Source organism: Eptesicus fuscus, chromosome 6, assembly GCF_027574615.1.
Source record: "Eptesicus fuscus isolate TK198812 chromosome 6, DD_ASM_mEF_20220401, whole genome shotgun sequence".
NCBI lineage: Eukaryota > Metazoa > Chordata > Mammalia > Chiroptera > Vespertilionidae > Eptesicus > Eptesicus fuscus.
In genome coordinates this window covers 30,025,840-30,036,284 of record NC_072478.1, presented here as the reverse complement: position 1 = coordinate 30,036,284, position 10,445 = coordinate 30,025,840, and positions in this window count along the sequence as shown.

Sequence of the window (10,445 nt, the reverse complement as noted above, 5' to 3'; positions counted from 1 at the left end):
AGCCAATCCATGATTTTCTCTCATCATTGATGTTTCTCTCTCTCTCTTTCTCTCCCTTCCTCTCTGAAATCAATAAAAAATTAAAAAATTAAAAAACAAGCCGAAACCGGTTTGGCTCAGTGGATAGAGCGTCGGCCTGCGGACTGAAGGGTCCCAGGTTCGATTCCGGTCAAGGGCATGTATCTTGGTTGCGGGCACATCCCCAGTAGGGGATGTGCAAGAGGCAGCTGGTCGATGTTTCTCTCTCATCGATGTTTCTAACTCTCTGTCCCTCTCTCTTCCTCTCTGTAAAAAAATCAATAAAATATAAAAAAATCAAATAAAAAAATAAAACCAGTTTAAGTTTGATTAATTTCTTAAAAAAAAAAAAACACAAAAAAAAACAAAAACCCACCCTGACCGGTTTGGTTCAGTGGATAGAATGTCAGCCTGCAGACTGGAGGGTCCCAGGTTCGATTTCAGTCAAGGGCATGTACCTTGGTTTCGGGCACATCCCAGTAGGGAGTGTACAGGAGGCAGCTGATCGATGTTTCTCTCTCATCGATGTTTCTAACTCTCTATCCCTCTCCCTTCCTCTCTGTAAAAAAAAAAAAAAAAAAAAAAAAAAAAAAAAAAAAAAAAAATCAATAAAATATATTAAAAACAAACAAAAACCTTTCCCCCAGACTCTATCGGTGTGTCTCATTCTCCAAGGTCACCCACTTTCACTTCTTGAGTGCGTACTATCACTTTAGTAAACTCACTGTGCTTTGCTAAATTTTTCTGTCATGCTCTAGAAGTCCTTCTTGTCCCATGCCAAAGACCTGGATAAGTTTGAGGCCTCCCTTGACACCATTATAAGTGAAGCGAATAGGGTGTCCTATTCAGACTGAGGTGCATGCCCCAGCTGCCAGGTGGCACTCTAGTCCAGGAGCATTACTAGGGAGTCTAGGGGGCTGGGAGGAGCCTTTATAACCCTGGTTGTCTCACCACAGGAACTCTCTCTTGTCCTATGGCCCAGGCTCTGCCTTCAAACCTTCTGGCCACATTCCCACCTTTGTGTCCAGTCCCTTTCCAGTCTGCCCCTCTGGTCTCACTACCTTGGGCTGCAGTCCACTTTCCCCAAACCTGTCCCACCCCATCTCCACCAGCTCAGGAAGCTCCCTCCCTTTTGTTGTTAGCTGCCTTCAGAACATGTCCTGGATCCAGCCACTTGCCAAGGCCCCCACTTCTATCACCTGGCCAGGCCTCCATCATCTCCCACCAAGACAGACGTCAATTTGAAAAAAATACAGAAGTCATTCTCCCTTGACTTCCCCAGGCCCCGGAATAAAGCCCAGAGTCCATTGTGGCCCATGAAGCCCTGCCTGCCCACCTCCCTGCAGCTCTCCAGACTCTCCCAACTTGTTCCCCTTCCCAGCCTTTGCATGGGCTGTGCCTCATGCTCTTCCCAGATGTCCTTTCCACAGATGCATGGAACCTGCTCACAGAAGCCTGTCCTCACTATCCCTGCCAAAGTAGCACCCCCATTTTTTAAAAAATTTAATAAATCTTTATTGTTCAGATGATTACAATTGTTCCTCTTTTTCCCCCCCATAGCTCTCCTCTACCCGGTTTCCACCCCACCCTCTGCCCTTACTTCCCCGCAACTGTCCTCATCCATAGGTATATGATTTTTGTCCAGTCTCTTCCCGCACCCCCAACACCCCTTTCCCCCCGAGAATTGTCAGTCCACTCCCTTTCTATGCCCCTGATTCTATTATATTCACCAGTTTATTCTGTTCATCAGATTTTTTATTCAATTGATTTTTAGATTCACTTGTTGATAGATCTGTATTTGTTGTTCATAATTTTTATTTTTACCTTTTTCTTCTTCTTTCTCTTCTTAAAGAATACCTTTCAGCATTTCATATAATACTGGTTTGGTGGTGATGAACTCCTTTAGCTTTTTCTTATCTATGAAGCTCTTTATCTGACCTTCCATTCTGAATAACTTTGCTGGGTAGAGTAATCTTGGTTGTAGGTTCTTGCTATTCATCACTTTGAATATTTCTTGCCACTCCCATCTGGCCTGCATAGTTTCTGTTGAGAAATCAGCTGACAGTCGTATGGGTGCTCCCTTGTAGGTAACTAACTGTTTTTCTCTTGCTGCTTTTAATATTCTCTCTTTCTTTTGCTCTTGGCATTTTAATTATGATGTGTCTTGGTGTGGTCTTCTTTGGATTCCTTTTGTTTGGGGTTCTCTGCGCTTCCTGCACTTGTAAGTCTATTTCTTTCATCAGGTGGGGGAAGTTCTTAGTCATTATTTCTTCAAATAGGTTTTCAGCGTCTTGCTCTCTCTCTTCTTCTGGCACCCCCATAATTCTGATGTTGGTATGCTTGAAGTTGTCCCAGAGGCTTCTTACACTATCTTCATATGTTTGGATTCTTATTTCTTTTTGCTTTTCCGGTTGAGTGTTTTTTGCTTCTTTGTATTTCAAATCTTTGACTTGATTCTTGTGATCCTCTAGTCTGCTGTTAGATCTCTGTATAATATTTTTTATTTCAGTCAGTGTATGCTTAATTTCTAGTTGGTCCTTTTTCATATCCTTGAGGGTCTCACTAAATTTATCGGCCTTTTCTAGAAAATTCTTAAAAAACCTTATAACCATGGTTTTGAACTCTATATCCAGTCATTTGCTTTCTTCCATTTCTTTCATTTGTGATCTGTTTCTTTGTCTCCACATTTTGGCCGCTTCCCTGAGTTGATAGAGTGGCTTTGTGTGCTAGGTGTCCTATAGGGCCCAGTGGCTCAACCTCCCCAGTTACCTGAGGTGGACACTCTTGGTGCACCCCTTTGTGGACTGTGTGCACACTCTTGTTGTAGTTAAGCCTTGATTGTTGTTGGTATCACTGGGAGGAACTGACCTCCAGGCCAATTGGCTGTGAGGATCAGCTGTGTCTACACTGGGAGAACTTCTGTGCTGGAGACACCCTTATGAGACAGGACTTGCAAAAGCCTCTGTGCTCAGCTTGGATGGGGTGAAGTCTCAGGGCGGAGCAGACAGCATTGGTTTCCCATCAGCCCTGCCCTAATAGGCCCCTGTGTCTCAGTGTCCCGTGGTAATCGCTGCAAGCCCTCTGAGAGAAAGCTGCCCTCGAGTTCCACCCGCTGCCAGATAGTCTGGTTTCTCCCCGAATGAGTCTGGATCCCCAGAGTCTCACCCAGAACTGGAGTTCAGTGCAGTCGGGAGCTTTTGTCTTCCTTCTGCTTGAGAAAGCCGGCTGCGCACTCAGTTGGCAGTCCTCTCCGTGCGTGCGCGTCTCAATACCTCTGCCTCCTGCAGCTCCTCTGAGTTTCAGTGTGCTTTTCTCTTTCCTTCTAGTTGTAGAATTTCCACTCAGCCAGCCTTCCTGTGGTTCTGGATGATGTTCGTTTTGTCTTTTAGTTATAGTTTTGAAATTGTTGTGCGAGGCAGCAGTTTAGGTGTTTACCTATGCCGCCATCTTGGTTTGATATACAGGATACTTTTGATGGACTGGCTGCAAAGAAAGATCAGCACCCCCTTTTTAGTTATGTGTTTTTATTGGTTTCAGAGAGAGAGGAAGGGAAAGAGGTGGAAAGATGGAAACATCAACGAGAGAGAAACATCCATCAGCTGCCTCCTGCACATCACCCTACGGGGGATTCAGCCTGTAACGCTGGCATGTGCGCTAACCAGAATCCAACCAATGACCTCTTGGTTCATGTGTCGATGCTCAACCACTGAGCAACACCGGCTGGACCCCATTCTCTTCTTGACGCTTGTTCTTTGCCTTCCCAGGACTTAGCACAGTTCATAATAACACCTCCTCTGGGATCCCCACCATCTCTCCTGGACCTGCACAGTCCCCTCTGCCCTGGTCTACTCACACCTCCCGTGGTCTGTTCTTTCCGCAGCCACTAGAGGGCTGCCTGTGAACACCTGAGTCAGGTTTGGTTCTGTACCTATAGACCGTCTCCCAGTGGCCACCATAAAGCGCCAGAGAGCACCTAGTCCACATGTCCCTGCTCTGCCAACCGCCCTCCATGGCTCCTATGTCTCTCAGGATAAAAACCCAAGTCCTTACGTGCCCATGGGACCTTGCACGACCTGCCCCTTCTGTTGGCACTGGGTGTTCTTTCCATCTGGATGCTCTTCCCACTTGAGTCACCACTCCAGTCTCTATTCAAGTGCCCTTCCCAGAGGCCCCACGCCCCCCACCTCCCTGCTGTCTCCTCCTCAGAGTTCACGGCTAGTGCATACCTTGTCTTCTCATTGACTGTCCGCCCTTCCCCTCAATGTCAGTTTCCCATGCTCAGGATTTTTGTTTGTTTGTTTTTAATCCTCACCTGAGGATATTTTTCCATTGATTTTTAGGGAGAGTAGAAGAGAGAGGGAAAGATAGAGAGAAACATCGATGTGAGAGAAACACATTGATTGGTTGCCTCCTGCATGAACTCCCACTAGGGCCCCAGCCTGGGAGGAACTTGAACCGAGGTACTCGCCCTTGACTTGAATCAAACCCAGGACCCTTCAGTTCACAGGCCCACACTCTATCCACTGAGCCAAACCGGCTAGGGCCCACGCTCAGGGGTTTTGACTGTTTTGTTCATTGCACAGATGCTTAATACATGTTTGTTAAATGATTTTTGGAATGTTTATGGGTGTTGCAGCCACATCAGGCCCTTCCATGCCCAGCACCCAGCTCAGAGCTTGGCAGAGGCAGGCACACAGCCAATATTTGCTGAATGACTAATGAACTGAGCTCACAGTCCTAGCTTAGGCAAACTAGAGGAGGTGCCTGGGCTTCAGGAGGCCACTGTCCAAGCGGGCAGCTGACTACTGCCGCAGGGCAACGCCTCTCTCCATTCCTCCATTCTAGGCGGGTCCCCTCCTCCCTGAGTTCCCACTTCCCCACACCGTACCCCTTCCCAGCTCCCATGGGAGCCTCTCCCCGCTCTTCCTTCGCCACCACGGAGCCCTTCGTCACCTTTCTAGGGTTCCCAGATCCTGACCCTCTTCTCTGCTCACACGCCCTCCATCTCCCTCGGGATCTCCTTGAGCCTACCCGCCCGGGTCATCAGTCTGGCGAGACTCCTTTTCCTCGCCCCTGCAGGTCCCCAAGACCCCTTCATTCGACCCTTTCTAGGAGGAGCCTTGGCTCTGGCCTGCTGAGTGACCCTCCCCATCCCCTCCACGCAGGCGCAGGGCGGCCCGGCCGCCATCCCCCACCCCCACCCCACCCCCACCTCCACACCCGCCTTCCCCACTCCTCCTGCCGAGGGCGGGGCGCGGGCTGGTCAGAGGCGGCCACTGCTCCATGGGGCTCCTGGGGCTCCTGAGCCTGCTGCACTCGGCCTTCTTCCGGGACCAGGTAGGGCGCGGGGGCCCGGCGGCGGGGATACGGGTCCGGCCCTGGGCGCAGCTAAGGGGTGCGGACCGCGGGGACAGTGGTCCCGAAGGCGGCAGAGGGCGTACAGGCTTGCGCACCCCGGCTTGATGAATCTGGGGTCTCGTGCAGTGGCACGGGGGACCGTTGCCAGGGAAACCGCCTCAGACTGTTGGCAAGGCTGGGAGACCCTCCGCTACACTGCAGTGACCCCCTCCTCCTGGTTTGCGCAAGCGCAGCCTCACTGGGCCCAGCACTCGGCCTCGGAGGGAGACCCCCCAGACCCCGACCCAATGAGGGGACTCCGAGACCGGCTGGGGCAGTGGGGGCTACGGCAGGAGCGCGCTGTGCCGAGGCTCCATCCTGAACAGGCTTTGGGTTGGGGTCCGGGCCACGCCCTGCACCTCTCCAGTCCTCAGTTTCCTCTTCTGAACACCAAGCATAGGGCCTACCACGACGTTTGCGGATGTAGATGTTCTTCCTAATAATATCCATCTCACTGGGCCCTAGCTGTTTGCCGGTCTCCATAGTCGTTCTGAATCTTGGAACTATAATATCCCTATTTAAGATGAAACCGAGTCTAGGGGTGCAGCGGGGAGCCCAAGGTCACACCCGGAGCTGCGCCAGGAACCTAATTGCGGGGCGGAAGCGCCCTCAGAGTATACTACCTAGATGGAGCTGTCCGCGGTGCTGACGGGGCCACGCACCAGCCCCCTCCTCACCCATGAAAATGAGGCTCAGGACCCTGGTCAGGCCACCCAACCAGAGTCGGATTTGGGGGGCGTGGCTTCGTCTGTCCGCCTCCCCCCCCCCCCCCCCCCCCGCCCACCCCGCCATGGGCATTCCCTCCTCACTTGTCAGGGCCCTGCCTGGTCACCCAACCCGAGACTTGTCCAAGGTCTCATGATGACCTGGTGCCTTCCTGCTTCCCTCTAGCCCCCTACCCAGCTCCTTGTGGGGGATGCCGCTGGTTCTGCCCCCAGTCCCTGGCGCATCGAAGAGGCTCATTGGGGAAGCACGGAGATCAAAGGGGCAGAAACGCCTGAGGTCAGACTCAGAAAGCCCAAAGACACTCCATGAGTGACCCTACAATGTGTTGGGATGGCGGGGGGGGGGGGGGAGGGGGGGCGGGTTAGCCTCTGGGGATGGGAAGAAATGAGCCCCATGATTCAAATTTCTTCTTGAGAACCCAGCAGTGATGAGTGGGTGTCTGGGAAGGGCCCCTCCTTGCTAGGCCTGGGCACTGTGCAATGAGGATCTCTCAGCCCCTTGAGATTGGGCCTGGGATCTTGGGGAGGGGCTGTGGGGATTCCTGAAGTTCTCGTGGTTATAGAATTTCCAGTGATACCTGAGTGTGGTTGTGGCTCAAAGATTTACAGGGTCAAGGATTTGGGGGATGTCAGGGACATAATGTTCAAGAGGCTTGTGGACCAGGGCATCCTGCCTTGGGGTCTCAGCCCCCATATCCCCTCAGCCATCCAGGCTCCCACCATATCCAGATAGGTGAGGAAGGGAGGGAGGTTCAGGGCCTGATGGAACTCTTGCATGAACTCAAGCAACGTATTCCCTGCCCTGAGCTTCAGTTCCTCCATATGTATGAGGGCAGGACTGGCCATTGGACCCTCCAAGCCCCTACCAGCTCTAAGGTTCTGGCTGTGAGGAGTCTGGGGAGCAGTGACATCTTAGACTGGGTGGGGAAGGTGAGACTTAGTTCACTGAGATGTGGGGATAGGGATTCTCCAACCCACCTTCCAGTGAACAAAATGAGAAACTGAAGCCAGAGAGAGGCATGCCCAAGGTTACAAAAGGATATCAAGGCAGCGCTGAAGCCAGAGCCCTGGGCTCTGTCCCCTCCCCTCTCCCATTTCAGCTTTGCCTAGTTTGCCCTGCTTTAAAATATGTTTTAATTGACTTTTTAGAGGGAGAGGAAGGGAGAGGGAGAGAGAAATAGAAACACTGATGAGAGAGAAATATCAGCTGCCTCCTACACATCCCCTACTGGGATGGAGCCCACAACCTGGGCATGTGCCCGGACCAGGAATCGAACTGGTGACCTCTTGGTACATAAGTTGACACTCAACCATTGAGCTGCACCTGCTGAAATTTGCCCTGCTTTAAACACCTCATCTCTCCCCCAGTCCAGCCATACCACCTGCTGTACTCCTTGGCCCCACCAGAAGAGCATATCCCTTGAATGAGCTCTAATTTCTCACAACTTCAGGTACTGCACACGCTGTTCCCTCAGCTCGGAATGCCTTTTCCCTCCTTGATCCCAGGGCCAATTCTTACGCATCTTGAAGAGGCCCAGAACTCATGTTGCCCCTCATTTCAGCCTTCCCAGACTCCAGAAAGAGCCCTTCTACCCTCTGCACCAACTTCCCAACCCCACAGTCTGGGGACAACTGTGTCTGGCTCTGGAGGCTCTGGGACAGTCAGACTTGAGTCCACAGGGGCCTCCAGCATTGCTGGCCCAGGATGGACACATAGGGCCTCCTACAGCAGACCCAGCAGGAAACTGCATGATCCTGTGCTCCTCCTGTGGTCCCTAGCACCAGCCATTGCAAACGCTGCAGCTGCCTTCCCCTTTCACAGAAGGGAAACTGAGGGTCTCAAAGTGAACAATTTTCCCTGGCCCCTGAAGCCAGGAAAAGACAGAGGTAGGCCCCACATCCGCATTCCATCCTTTAGTGTGTGCACATGTCAGCAGTAGGAATGACTGGGCTGCAGCTGCAGGTTCTGGCTGCGGGTGTTAAATCCTCTAGTGGTCTCCATGGACCCATCAAGGATCTGAGACAGCTGGGGACTGGGGACGTGTATACCTGAGACCCCAGACTCCTCCCTCTTCTGGTTTCCCTTCTGTGAGGGTGAATTAGGGGTGCGGTGAGGTACAGAGACATAGGGGGAAAGAGATGAGGTAGATGGAGAGAAACTGAGAGATGTGGGGGAAGACACGGAGTCAAGGCAGATGCCCATGGAGGAGCTGTCGCTCTGCCAGGGAGACAAGAAAAAATGGGGAGAAATGCAGGGTCCCAGGCGCTCCCCAGGATGCCTGACCATCCCCATGCTCCCCCTCCCCCACCCGCAGCGGGGTTTCATTCAGCCTGGATCCTAAGCGCTGTCTCACCCTGACCCATCCACACAAGGCTGGGCCGAATCCCAGGGGAGGAGGCTGACCGGCGCCCTGCTTCTGCCCCTGCCCCGGGAGCTCCCCCCTCAGCAAGATTCTGATGTAACACTCAAGCCTGGATGTTTTACTCTCAAATTATGCTGATCCTGCCGTGGGACATTCTAGTCCTTTCACCCCGGAATGCTGTGGGGGACACGGGGTCCTGGTTCTCCAGGCGCCCCCTTTCACTGGAGGCTTCATCTCCCCCACCACCACGCCCGCACACGCAGCCCCTGAACGCGCGAGGAGGCCAGAAGCCCCGCGGCCGCCGCCGGTCCCCGCCCCGGGCCGCCATTGGCTGTTGCCATGGCACCAGCCCGTCTTCCCGCGCCTCCATTGGCCGCCTCGCGTGCATCCCGCATCCCGCATCCTCCCCCGCTCGCGGTGGTCTCGCCCAGCGCCCTGAGTGGCGGCGCCGCCTGCCAGGCCCGCACCGGCCTTTGTCCTCCCCTGAGCCACTTGCTCACGCCGCCAAGATCCCCGGAATCCCGGAGCCAGCGCCCCCGTGGCTGCCCTGGCCCAGGAGCGCCAGGATCTCAGGCGGGGTCTCGGAATTGCGCCGAGGGAGGGGGACCCAGGCCCGTGGGTGTCCGCCAGCCCAGCCCAGCTTGAGTAAGATAAGTAAGCGGCGCGCTTTCTGGGTTGAGGGTAGGGGGCGCGGCCGCCGCCTCTGCGGGGATGTCTCCAGGCTGTCCCCTCCCCCCACTTCTCTCCGCTGCGCAGGTCCGCTCTCGCTTTGGAGCCTCTGCGTCTCCAGGGTGGAGCCGGAGGGGAAACTGAGTCCCAAAGAGGTGGGCACCTGCGTCGCTGCGGTGGGTCCCACGCACACATCCACTCACAAGCTTCAATACCTGGATCTCCCAGCCTGCTTGTGTGCCTTGGGGTGGGCTGCACCTCTCTGGGAGTCAGTCCTCAGTAAGTGGGAGTTTGGATTGAGGGAAAGAGAAGGGCCCCTTTGGGCTACATTTGGGCTATACCTTCCGCTGATATTTGGCCATTCATTCCTTAATTAGAGGAACCGCCAGCTGTTAGTGCTTTTCCTTTGGTAACAGACATAGCTCAGGGAGGCCCCCAGGAGGCTCCTGGTGGGTGGAGGGCAGGCAGGAGGGCTTCCTTGAGGAAGCTGTGCTGTGAAGGATGGCAAGTCAGGGAAGGTGATCCAGGCAGGAGCACGGCATGTGCAAAGACCTGGGGGAAGAGAGTGGAGTGTATATGGAGGAGACGGGCCTTATGATGAGGGTACTGGGGAGCCATGGCAGCTATTGAAGCAGGGAGAAATGGAGTCTGACCAGCACTTTCAAAGTTTCTGTCTGTCTGTGAATGAGAAGTGGACTATGGGAGGCCAGCGAGGCTTCTCTGATGGGAGAGATGTGGGGAGAATGAGGGCCCAGCTGGGCAAAGCTTGAGGGGCTGGTAAGAGTGGATGGAGCCCTGACCGGTTTGGCTCAGTGGACAGAGCGTCGGCCTGCAGACTGAAAGGTCCCAGGTTCAATTCCGGTCAAGGGCATGTACCTTGGTTGCGGGCACATCCCCAGTAGGAGGTGTGCAGGAGGCAGCTGATCGGTGTTTCTCTCTCATCGATATTTCTCTCTATTCCTCTCTGTAAAATATGTTTTTTTAAAAAGAGAGTGGATGGAGGTGAGGACCCAGGACTGAATGTGGGAGAACCCAGAGGGTGGGCTTGTTGCCATGTTGCCAAGCTCCGTCTAATGAGGGTGCAGTAGTGGCAGGGGGAGTGAAGGAATCCCAAGCTGGCTCTGCTGGCCCTGCAAGGGTGAAGGGTGGCGTGTGTGTGTGTGTGTGTGTGTGTGTGTGTGTGTGTATTGGGGGGATGCTTGGGAAGGAAGTTTGGGTTTAGGAAATGGGAGGGATATGCTGGGGTTTGTGCTTAACCTAGTGCTTCCCCTGG